A 10,987-nucleotide genomic window follows, 5' to 3' on the forward strand; every position below is an offset into this window, starting at 1 on the left:
ACTTTTTTCTTTGTTTTGCACTAATAAACAAACAAAAATTCAAAGAGCCTTTTTTTTATGTAACAAAAAACAGGAAGTCTGTTATTGGTATTTGTAATCCTGATTCTCCCAATTAGCTAGATTAATATGGAATGAATGTTATAGTATAAACAAACCAACCAAACAAAAAAAAACCCACAGCAAAACAAGACACAGACAGAAATATTGCAGTTTTATGCAAGGTTTGGCAGACATAATACTCCATCTTGATTTTTCTGACAAAATAGAATTTTTTTTTAGAGTAGAAAACCATCTGTGTGTATCCAATTTGGAGAAAAACTGTCTTTAAGCCTTTTTGAAAGGCAAGAAGTTCAGTGTTGCTTATCTGAGCAGTAAGGAATGCCCTAAATGTTGACTGCATGGCTCATTGTTAGTGCCAGGCACCATGATGATAACAGGGTAGCTTATACTCTCCATCCTGGGAAACTACAGCAGGTCATTGGCCTGTTTATTTCACAATAAATTATTAGAGATTTCTTATATTGCCCTGTCCAAGAGGAAGAAGGCAGCAGCTCAAGGAGACAAGGAAACATTTAGATAGTGTTATTCAAAACTGAAGGGTTTTGGTGCCTTTACTGGTTTGTGCTACCGTTACTCCATTCTAATTCTCTTTATGTTTGTGGCACCATATTTATACATGATACTAACTTTTAAGCCTGAACTGAATTGATTCTTGTGTAAATAGATGTTTATTAAGGGTCGGAAAATTTATTGTTGAGTAAAATGTATTTCAGCTTGGGTAGCTACGGATATCCCTCACAAGACAGTTCAGCCAGCCTGCAGCTGGGTATCTGCAGCAGACCGTAAGCCAGACAAGCTGCTCTCGCCGCAGGCAGGCAGCAGAATGCAGGCAGACTGCCCCCCTAAATCCAGCAGCCCTGCGCCAGATGCATGCTCGGACATCTCTTCTGGGAAGACCACCTTGTCCCCAACTACTCTCTCTTCCCAAAATATCTGGCAGGGTTTTGCCCCTACTCAACCTGCCTTCAGATAGGGCTGTAAGAGGATAGGTGGGAGGAGTGCTGGGATGTGCAGGAGATGAGCACAACATCCTGCCAGACGCCAGAAAGGAGAGGCACTACTCATTTCCAAATCACGCTCCAGGCAGCATAAGTGCAGTCAATTTGGGTCCAAGTTACAGATCTCCTGTGCCTTAATTCTCCTCTGTAATAGTTCCCCTAGGAAGCCCAAAGTTTAATTGCACAGGCAACCTTGAAATGTTCAGCACCTTGAAATTCCTGGAGCCAAATGGGGATTCACACTTAACCCATGAGTCCTCATCTGGGTAGGGCATCCATGTAGATTATGTCACAAAAGGAGTAAAAAAGAGTATTCCTCCCCCTGCTTTGAAAGTCCATCATTGCTGGCTGCCTGGCTGAATATTTATGTGTCTACCATGCAGTTCTTAATCACTGCAATTTTAAAATAGTTTAAGAATAGAGACTAAATAGCACTCTATTTAGTGATAAGATTATCAATGAAGACTATATCTAAATTTATATTAAGATCACATCCAAAACTCATTTTAAAAGTGCTTAATTGCTTGATTATGGAAACAGCTACTTCAAACAATTTCTGTGATTAGTTTGACTATCTTACCATAAGTGGATACGAATTAAAGAGAACTGATCACAGAATTCTTTAGAAATAAAGGATCTAATCTATCTTAATGTAAATCAATTACACTTAATGGTAAAATGCCTGCCTCCTACTGAACATGTCTTTGTAAATGTTGCCGTGTTTTCAAGGCAAGTGAGTTCCTTAGGTCCACCCAGTACGTTGCTTTGAAGTGGATGGAACTTTGTGTCAGCACTTCCAGCTCCGGGGTCTGATGGCATCTTATTGCTGTTCATACCACCATCTCTCTGTTGTTGCTTTTTAGCTGGAGGTGGGTTTGACACCAGTCTCTGCACTGTGAGGCAGATTACTACACCTGCCCATCAAACAAGTCTTCTTATCCAAAGAGTTCAAGGATTTTTGCAAAAAAGAGTGGTGTTTCTGTCTGCATTTTATGACTGGCCTAACACCAAGACAAAGTAGGTAGAAATGGAGAGCCTACTGGCCCTGAAGTTCAGCAGCAAAGTTGATCATAGTCTGCAGGTATGGGGTGCCTCTGTCCTACCTGCAGCCCTGAAAAATCAGAGACCCAACCTCAGCAACCTTCTCTCCAATGTCCATGGAGATGGACAGGCACACCTAGTGCACATCATACCTCCTGTTTTGGACACCTCTCTTTGCATGAGATGCAGTGTCCCATCTCTCAACACCTAGACCAGCTCTAGGTCATTAGCATAGGCTAAATGCCTGACTTTTAAATGGCTGATGTCTGTCCAGCCAAGTCCTTTGAGATGACTGTAGACATCTTGCTCAAGATTTGTTAGACCATAAAACTAACAGAGCAGTGGCCTGTCTTCCCTGTCCCATGTGGTTACTGATGTAGCACTCTGAACGGAAGGAAAACTCGAAACAGAAGTGTTTATTGCCATAGAATCATTCAGGAGAATATAGTAGCAACTCCAGAAAATTCTCAGGCCAGTCTCATGCCTACAGTGCTTACAATGGCAGAGGTTGAAGGCAAAAAGCCATAGCAATGGCTAGTCATGGCCCTTGGTCTGATACACACTAATACTATATCTGCCATGGAAGCAGCAACCTGTAGAACAACATAATTCATTGACATCCAGAAGGAAACGCGATGCTCTTTGGGAAAAGCTGGGTGTGTTTCTCCCTTTAAGGATTGTGTTACATTTCAGGGAAGAGATAAGTTGTGTTGTACAATCTGAGGGATTGAGTCTACATTGAAAAAAACTCTAATTTTACAACAATGAAACATTTCTCTCACTGAGGGGTTTGGAGACTAAAGAAAAAAACATCGTGTTTCCAAGAAAGAGAGCCCTCTGAATGGTAGGAAAACACTGAACTCCAGAAGGGCATTCCCAGTTCAGTTGGTTGCTCCTGGAGGAAAAATCATTGTGTGCTTATAATTGTTATGAATGTGGCTTCAGGACCAGGTGCTGGGAGACTAGAACAAGCCAGGAGTCAATTCAGGAAGTGCAGCAATCCATTACCATGACATGCACTTAAAAAATATCTTGAAGAGACCAGACAGTACCTGCTTTTTATAAAAACTAAGACTGAGAGAATATCGTAGACTGGCTTTATCAGCAGTACACTGAGAAGACAGCTGAAGACACAACCCACATCATATACTTTTCCAAGTGCACATGTGCAAAAGCTTAGTTATGAACTACAAGGCCATACATATCTCATACAGTGTGTGTAAACTTAAGATCTCCAATGAGTATTACTTATTGCTGTGTAAAGTAATGTATGTATGCATTTAGTCATCTCTATGGAACACGAATGTCTTGAATTGCAGGGTACAGAGGCTTATTTTACTCAAAATATACTTTGCTTTGACTTTTCTAAAGGCTGTGTAATCTGATATGAAAAACACTACAAATAATCTCCCTATCAAATGAAAATATTGATGTTAATGTCTCAGCTCCCTTGAAATAACATTTAGAAGGAAATTTAGAAGGAAAAAGTCAAAAAGTGGCAGTATACACTCTCATCCAGGGTTTTTTCTTTGCCTTTGGGTGTAGTTTGTACTTTTGCACACCATGCTTTCAGAAATGCTCATGAATGGCGTCTATAGAAATTTGGACTCAAACTGAACATTCTATCAAAAGCTAAATATTTAATTACACAAAGCTTACAGCTAATAAAGCATGGCAGACAAAATACAAGGGCTATTGCTGCTTTTTAGTTAGAGAAAAGCCTCAAGGTTCATTTTTATTCACTTGCTTTTTCATTAATTTTCAAGCATTAGAAAATGTTATCTTCAGCAACCAAATAGACAAAAGCAGAGGTAGCGCCACCTAAAAACCCTCAGGAATTCTCTTTTTCTGCTGAGAATCCCCATCCCAGATCCAGTTTGCTGCTGTGGTCAACACTGGACTGACAACAGATGCTCAGACCTTAAGGACTTGGCAAAAGTTTTTTAAATGTTCTCACATTTCTGCCATTGCTGATGTACAGCAGAAATGAAGATGCAGAGGCAGTGTGAGGGGGCTGTGGATGGTGCAGGGGACAGAGGAGGTTGCAGCCTGAGACTAATGAAAAGCTGCAGTTGACGTTGCCTGTGGAAAAAAAAGGCTCAGAGCAATTGCGTTAGGATAATTGAATGTGCCTAACAATTACTGGCTGTGAAATTCAGCCACATTAGGTTGATTAAGTAAAGGAAAAATACAGAGGCCTGTTATGGAAGCTCTCCCGTCCTATATTGGCGTCAGTGGACTTTGCATGTAGCGCACTGTAAAGATACTGAGTGGCCTATACTTTAACATTCATACCATTCCAACCGTTACACAACACTTTTGGCCCTCTGAGTATCAATTGCAGCTTGAAGTAGATGGTGTTTTGTTGAGCACTATTGCACTTGCTGTCATCAATCCATTCCTCCAGGCCTTTAACATCTATTCCTTCCATCCTCATTACAAACAACATTATGATCTGGATGTGGACATTAGGCATGCAAGAATGCTGCAGGGAGCAGAATGTCATGCTACCAAATGCTGTTTGTTTGAGTCTTTCATACTTCAGCTTCTTCCGCTTGGCATTGCGGGATTCGGATTTATATTGCTGCTCAGACTTTATTAAATATTTAAAACTTAAACGGTATAGATAACTGACAAAAGACTGTTTATCAAGAGAGTCATCTTTACACATTTACTCTATCCACCATATAAAGGCTTTTTTTTCGGTGCTGTTGGTTACAGTTCTGTTATATATTGTTAAATGAAACTGCTTTTTATAATGCAATTTTGTGCAAGTGATCAGTGTATTATAATAATAAACACCACAAAATAAGCAGTATACTGCATTTGAGTAGGTATTTTCAGACTCAAAACTCAAACCTTTCACTGTGAATTTGATATGAAAAGGCACGAAGTCCAATAGTCTCCCATTCAATTTTCTGGTGGTGTTTTTAATGTAGCACACTTTTTTTTTTAACAAATTAGAAAGCCCCTGGTACTCCTTGGAAAATCTGTAGTATGGAAAAAAAGTGTTGCAAGATTTCTCATAGCACTGTATGTGCTGAAGTGCTCCGAGATTGCAAATTCTACGTGTCTGCAGTCCGGTTTCTCTCTCAGCAGACAGAAAAGGCTAGTATGAATTGTGCTGACACATCATTAAATCTCATTAATTGTGCACATGAAAGAGTAAAGAAATAATTAAGTATCTTTGCTAGCTTTTATGCCTGGGGTTTTTAATAAAATCCAAATGCCTACTGATACTTTCAAAAATCCTAGAGTATAAGAAATTATCTGAACAGCTTTAAAACGTAAATGGGACATTCATTTGGTATTAATGCCAGATCATTTCTTCTAAAATGATACTAAATTGGCTACTAAATAACCTTATGAAAGTTTTGTACCTTTGTATGATAGCATAAATTAGCAGTTCCTGAACAGCTATGTCATACAATACGTAGAAAGAATTGCCTTATGATGCCTTACATTACTTGCCAGTAGCAGAACTGCTGCCTCTGCCCACTTTTCTGTGCTTCTCTTTGTTTCTGCTGCATAGTGTCTGGTGTTAACACTGATTACCAGTTCACGTATATTTCCATTTGCATAGAAGATCTTGCAGACACTCTACTAGGAAAATATATTTCTGATATTTCCTACCACAGACTTAGGGTTTTATTAAGATACTCATTAAGAAAATGCTTCAAACCTCTACCTAGTAGCCACTCAGATTATTGGGTTTTTATTAAGTTTCCTGTCACAGGTTTAAAGGAGACCCTTACCAGCCGATTGAGATAATGAAGCTTCTTTTCACATATTATATTAGTGAGGATTACATATTATATTAGTGAGTGATTCACATATTATATTGGGAGGATTAGTTGTGCTGTCATTCAGAGCTGGCCAAATGTGTCTAAGGATATTCTTACCGTGAGTTACAATACTCTAGAGTCCTTCAGGTCACTTAATCAATTCTGTTTAATTAATATGATTTAGAACTGATCTTTACATTTTCCCCACCCCCTTTTAATGTAAAGCGCAGTTCTACGAATTACTCTGTAATCTCAACTGCCTGCTGGAGCAGAAAATATTGGTATTAAATTTAGGCAGATTGTTTTTCTTTATTATCTTTTTTAATTTATTAGTAGTAACTGTTCCTGAATTTGTTAAAACACCAGGAGAGACTCCTATAAACTTGAGACTGCAGCTTTCCCATAAGGGAGCAAATCCGATAAGTCACTGTATGGTCAAATGAACAGATATATGTCTTAGAAAGTACTATAAAATTCGAATTAGGACCAAGGATGTATAAATACATTCTCCTGCACTGAAAAAAGAAATACAGTATATGGTGTTGGGGAAAACAAGCAAAAGCTTTCTGACAGAAAAATGTGCTATTCCTGCCATCTTGCCAACCCTAGATAGCTTCCCACATGGCGTTCTGCAAAGTCTGTGTGGTACATAGAGCTTTTCCAGGAACAAAGTTGAGCTTATACAGGAAGGACCAACTGAAACATTGCAGCAACTCTCGGTTGTGGTGTGTCAGCAGCTGAGAAATTTGAGGTGAAACATTTCTGATGTTGAAGATAAAATGTACCCTACGGAAAGAAAATTACTCCTATTTGTCCAATCTAACTTCATTTAATGCAGCCTGTTAACAAGCCTCTTTGAGTCCAAGGCTGTAGCGGCAGATCAGTCTTAGAAAGTCTCTTGAACTTTAACCCCTGAACCCTAACAATGCACATACGCCTTCTTTCAGCTCCACATAAGGGAGCACATAGGCAACTCTATAAATCATATGTCCACCTGCAGAAACCTGTGCCACTCTGCTTCTCACACAGCAGGTCTTCTTTTACTGCCAACAGTGGGAGCTGAACCAATACTCACTAATCTTGTCAGGCAGTATAATGTACATAATTACTTAAATGTGTTATCTTTTCTTTGCTCTCTGTAGTAGGACCTTGCTGCTTTATGTATACTGCATACATGCAAGCACATATGAATCGCGAGCGTCAAAACTGGTCAGCCACCAATCAGTGATCGGGAGGTGAGATCAGAGGACTAGCTTTGAGCACATTGGATGTACAAGCACAGATGTGATGGAAAGCCTCTGTAAAACTGTTCCTGTAAAACAGTTCCTGTCAGCTCTTTCCAGCAGCATTGTCTTAGCAGATTTCTTCTAGATGCCATGTGAAAATAATACTTCAAAGAAAACTCTAGAGAAGAATTAGTGGAGTTTTCTTAAGCAAAGCAAGGTGATTTTTGAGACAAGTAGAACAAGTTGCTGTGCCTGGGGAAATGGGCAGGGAGGCAACTGAAAAATAAAAGTTATAAAGAAATCCAAGAGTAAGTCTGAAATTTGCAAAAGTGACTGGCCATGCAGACAATCATTACTTTCAGTGAAAAAAAACAGGGTTATCCTATGCTCTTTTTCAGAGTCAAAACATCAAGACACTTCTCTAAGAATTGCATCCCTTGGCATTACCTCCAGTGTGGGCACTGCAGAGAGCTAGAGTTGTGCCATACGTGGCCTAGTCTGAACCCTGTTTGTTGAAAAGAAGGAATCACACTGAATTCGCTCCTGTTAAGCATATAAATCCTTTTCATTATATTATTTGAATGTGCATAACTGTTATGCTGATTTCTATGCGTACAGGATCCCATGTTCAGCTTTCCATCTGAACATAACTGTTGTACAGAGGATGTTGTATGGCCGGACCCAAAGAGTATTGGTAAATGGAGTTAACTCCAGGTGGAGGCCAGTCACAAGTGATGTCCCCCAGGGCTCAGTGCTGGGTCCAGCCCTGTCCAATGTCTTTATCAATGACCTGGATGAGGGGATCAAATGCACTCTAAGTAAGTTTGGGGATGACGCTAAGCTGGGAGGAAGCGTCGATCTGCGGGAAGGTAGGGAGGCTCTGCAAAGGTGTCTGAACAGGCTGGACCGCTGGGCTGAGACCAATGATATGAGGTTTAACAAGACCAAATGCAGAGTCCTACACTTGGGACACAACAACCCTATGCAGTGCTGCAGACTAGGGGAAGAGTGGCTAGAAAGCTGCACAGAGAAGGACCTGAGGGTGTTGGTTGACAGCCGACTGAACATGAGCCAGCAGTGTGCTCAAGTGGCCAAGAAAGCCAATGGAATCTTGGCTTGTATAAGAAACGGTGTGACCAGCAGGTCCAGGGAGGATCTTCTCCCTCTCTACTCAGCACTGGTGAGACCACACCTTGAGTACTGTGTTCAGTTCTGGGCCCCTCACCACAAGAAGGATGTTGAGGCTCTGGAGCGTGTCCAGAGAAGAACAATGAAGCTGGTGAGGGGGCTGGAGAACAAGTCTTACAACGAGCGGCTGAGAGAGCTGGGGTTGTTTAGCCTGGAGAAGAGGAGGCTGAGGAGAGACCTTATTGCTCTCTACAACTACCTAAAAGGAGGTTGTAGGAAGGAGGGTGCTGGTGTCTTCTCCCACATGACAGGGGACAGGACAGGGGGAATGGCCTCAAGTTCCACCAGGGGACGTTCAGGCTGGAGATCAGAAAAAAAATTTTCACAGAAGGGGTCATTGGGCACTGGCAGAGGCTGCCCAGGGAGGTGGTTGCATCACCATCCCTGGAGGTATTTAAAAGACAGGTGGATGAGATGCTCAGGGACATGGTTTAGTCTTTGATAGGAATGATTGGACTCAGTGATTCTAGAGGTCTTTTCCACCCTAGTGATTCTATGATTCTATGATTCTATGTTAAGGTGCGTCTCAGCATAATTTTTAAACAAAAATAAAAGCAAATTTCTAAAGACAAAAATATTATTCTTTGGTTTTAGATTTTGATGATTAAAATGTGTGCAGTACAGACAAAATACAAATACCAGAAAAATACTTATTCTGTGCTTTCACAGGCTTTGCTACTGTATGAGCTACATCTCCACAGTTATCAGGAGACGTTTTGGCTTCATACCAACATGAAAGAAAAGTTAATATTAATTTTCATGCTTCTAAATGATGAGTTATAGGAAACCCTGACAGCCCCTTTATAAAGCAGTCTTTTTGATTAAGCACCTGTCAGTCAGTTTAAACTGCAGTTCCAATGACAAAGTTCATCTTCTCCCTGTGTGCTGCAATGATTATGAGCTGGATGCACAGCACCACCTCTAACTTCCTTTGGGGATGGATGGTATGTCAGCTTCAAGGATACTATGAGAACCTATTAGACTCTTCATAAAGAAAGATAAGGGCTGGGGATCAGCATTTATGCTTGATGGGGTACAGGTCTCTCAGCTGTCACAAGCTTGTTACAACTCTGTATTCCTAGCCTTTTCTGGTGTCTCACTGCAACATTGTATTTTGCACAAAGCTGAGATTTTCAGAACACTTCCATATAACTGTGGTAATCATTTTGTCTCACAATGCCTCTACTCTGCCTACAGCTGATGTTGTCATGTGTGCCTTCTGGCAGCCTGATGTAGGCATAGATCCTAGCTAGTACTGTCATATTCCAATGTTTTCCCAAAGAAGCTCCGAGATCCGATTCTGTCGGTGCCTACAGAAATGCCTAGGAGCCTTTCCACAGGGAGCTGCAAATGCACCAGCAGTCAGGTATGGACATCATGACACAAGCCCTTTTGCAAGCTCTTTGGCCGATGGACCTGGCTGTAAATATAAGGTGTCTTGCTCTTCTCACCCTGAGATCAGCAATCTCATGCTTAACCACAGAGTCAAAGCATGCATGTGTCAGAGCACTGCAAGCTCACACTCCAGGTTACCTTCCAGTAACTTGCTTGCATGGTAGATTTCACAGAGAAAACATTAAACAGCAGTCATGCTGAGAGATTCAAGGGCACTTTTCAGTGGGGACATGCTTGTATTTAAGATTTATAGCACCCTGCATAAAATCATGAATTACTGCTTATGCCATGGAAATTTCAATTTCCGTGATAAGCCAACTTTCTTCAAACCTTGTTAAGAGATGCCTTATTATACCTCTTCAAGTAGATCACAAAGCCTGAATTTCCTACTAGATTAATTAAGTAACACTTTGAAAGCGCCCTTCTAAGACCTTTGTGAGAGCCCAAGATGACAAATAAATTTCATCACGACGCTTGCTCTGGTACCACCTTCCAAAATGCCCAAGCCTTTCAGGGTATCTTGTCACTCATGTGCCTTGAGTGAAATGGCTTATTGATATTCTGCATCTGTCCTTCCTGTCTTTACAAAATCTTTTATTGAATGTCTCTAGGTACAAATTCTGGTACTATTTCTAAACAGTCTTTTGGAACCTGTTAATCTTTTGTATTCTTCAGTAGTTATGCAAATCTCTCTGCATTCTTGAAGGCTTATTTTAATGTCATCAGAATTTGATTTAAATACATTTTTTAATCTGCACTTTAATAGAAAATTATTATTATTATCAGTAGGAAAGTAGGGTATCATCCAGTACTAATATGGAGGAAACTAGGACATGAGAAACAGCAGTGAGCAGAAGTCCTTCGTATAACTGCAAGATAAATATTTGCTGTATTGATATCTCTGGGCATGCTGGAAAGAATTGAGAAAAAAGATCTGTTGTGCAATGGTTTTGTCTACCAGATCTTGCTGTCATTTAAAGATACCTGCAACAGATAGAGTAGACCAAACTTGCCTCTGTTGTGCCAAGCCACAAATATATATTACTTTTATCCCCCTAGTGGACGTTTGTGTTCGTGGATTCAGACAGGAAGAAATGGAGCTTCATACATCGTATGTTTGATCTGTGCCAACTGAACTAGAAAAGACAAAGTAAGAGTCTCTAGTGCTCTCTTGACTTTGGAGGTGTAATTTTTCCTCACTAGAAGCTAGAAGGAGGACTAAAAAACATTCTTTTGTTTACTTTGTTTTTTTATGTTTTGGACTGAACCTCTTTGGGTAGTCTATCAGAGACAT

Source organism: Cuculus canorus, chromosome 1, assembly GCF_017976375.1.
Source record: "Cuculus canorus isolate bCucCan1 chromosome 1, bCucCan1.pri, whole genome shotgun sequence".
Classification (NCBI taxonomy): domain Eukaryota; kingdom Metazoa; phylum Chordata; class Aves; order Cuculiformes; family Cuculidae; genus Cuculus; species Cuculus canorus.